Source organism: Mesoplodon densirostris, chromosome 12 (assembly GCF_025265405.1).
Source record: "Mesoplodon densirostris isolate mMesDen1 chromosome 12, mMesDen1 primary haplotype, whole genome shotgun sequence".
NCBI lineage: Eukaryota > Metazoa > Chordata > Mammalia > Artiodactyla > Ziphiidae > Mesoplodon > Mesoplodon densirostris.
In genome coordinates, this window is record NC_082672.1 from 20,220,550 (window position 1) to 20,222,791 (window position 2,242).

The 2,242-nt window shown below is 48.1% G+C and overlaps 1 pseudogene; it reads left to right on the top strand.

The window, feature by feature from the left end:
- The first annotated feature begins 770 nt into the window (after nucleotides 1-770).
- Nucleotides 771-1,954, top strand: LOC132500261 (gap junction gamma-1 protein-like; annotated as a pseudogene).
- The last annotated feature ends 288 nt before the right edge of the window (nucleotides 1,955-2,242 follow it).

Sequence of the window (2,242 nt, forward strand, 5' to 3'; positions counted from 1 at the left end):
CTCACATCAAGCAGAGACAGATGAGCTTCAAGAAAGCCACTTGGAAAGCTTAACTTGGAAGTCTAGAGTTTGTGAGCTTCAGAGACTGGTACCAGGCCCACATCTAAAAAAGCAAAAAGGCGAGATGGTAGCTGGCCAGCTGGCCAGGACAGCAGAGCAGAAAGGGCTGCACTGGGAGAGGCTGGACTTGTGCTGAAGGTGGAAATGTGGAGAGAGCTGGCCTGGAGTTATTTTGATCCTGCTCAAGAGGCTCACATGGAGGAGTAATAGGACTCCAGCAGCAGCCAGCCCAGACAGCATCAGTGCCATATCATGGTCTCATCCATCAAGTAAACCTGTCCTGGTTTCACCAGTCCTCTCTCCTACTCACTCCATTTCTAGGGAGAAGGGAAAGGCTACCTAGAGAAAGGGGGCGGTGGAAAAGCATAAGGAAGGGAAGTGGAGAGAGGGCTACCTAAGCAACATACCACCCAGTCCCTTTCCCCACCATAGACCCAGGAGAAGAAAATAAGTGAGTCAGTCTAGTAGTGAGAAGTTTTTCATCTGAAAAACTTGCGGGAGTCAGTGGCAGGAGTGGCTTCAGCCTTGGCTGGAGACTGAGGCGAAGGCAACGGCGATGCGGGGCACGTGAGGCAGCGGCCGGCATTGGAGGCAGCCCCGGGGGACCCCGCTGACCAAGGGAATCTGGAAAACTTGTAAGCAAAACATTTCTCTAAGAAAATTTTGGGTTTTAGAAATTCTGGATAACAGGGCAAAGCAATTCAGTCCCCATGAGTAGGAGCTTCCTCACGTGCCTGCCGGAGGAGATCCACAACCACCCCACGTTTGTGAGGAGGATCTGGCTCACGGTATAGATCTTCTTCTGGATTGTCCTTACAGCCATAGAAGGAGAATCCATCTATTATGACGAGCAAAGCAAATTTGTGTGCAACACAGAGCAGCCAGGCTGTGAGAACGTCTGCTATGATGCCTTAGCACCCCTCTCCAACATGCACTTCTGTGTGTTCCAGATCATCCTGGTGGCGACCCCCTCTGTCATGTACCTGGGCTATGCCATTCATAAGGTTGCCAAAATGGAGCACGGTGAAGCAGACAAGAAGGCCGATCGGAGCAAACCCTATGCAATGCATTGGAAACAGCACCGGGCTCTGGAAGAAACAGACGACCATGAAAAGGATCCCACGATGTATCCAGAAATGGAATTAGAAAGTGAAAAAGAAAATAAAGATCAGAACCAATCTAAACCTAAGCATGATGGGCAATGGCAGATTCGGAAGGATGGGCTCATGATAATCTACCTGCTGCAGCTGCTGGCAAGGACCATGTTTGAGGTGGGTTTTCTGATAGGGCAGTACTTTCTGTATGGCTTCCAAGTCCACCCATTTTATGTGTGCAGCAGAATTCCTTGCCCTCATAAGATAGACTGCTTTATTTCTAGACCCACTGAAAAGACCATCTTTCTTCTGATAATGTATGGTGTTACAGGCCTTTGCCTATTGCTTAACATTTGGGAGATGCTTCATTTAGGATGTGGGACAATTCGAGACTCACTAAACAATAAAAGGAGGGAACTGGAAGATCCAGCTGCTTATAATTATCCTTTCACTTGGAATACACCATCTACTCCCCCTGGCTATAACATTGCCATCAAACCATATCAAATCCAGTACACCGAACTGTCCAGCAATGCTAAGATTGCCCACAAGCAAAATAAGGCCAACATCGTCCAGGAACAACAGTACGGCAGCCATGAGGACAACCTCCCAGCTGACCTGGAGACTCTGCAGAGGTAAATCAAAATGGCTCAGGAATGCCTGGATCTGGCAATCCAGGCCTACAATCACCAAAATAGCCCCCATGGTCCCCGGGAAAAAAAGCCAAACTGGGGTCCAAAGCTGGGTCCAACAAAAGCAGTTCTAGTAGCAAATCAGGGAATGGGAGGACCTCCGTCTGAATTTAATCTTGGCTGGGCTTAAAACTTGTGCTTTTCATAGTTCATGGTAAGCAGTGGCTCACTGAATAATGACTTCCATTGAGTAAACATTTGGCTCTGGTTATTTTCAGGGACGCTGTTGGCTCATGATCCAAGCTCAGGGGACTCTGAAGGTAGGGCTGGGACAGGGGGAAGAGAAAGGGGAACACAGTGTTCCTGGACACATGTTCCGGCAATACACTTGCCAAATTTTACATTTGTGTCCTCCAGACCTAGAAAAGAACATATATATTTAAATCATTCTCATTG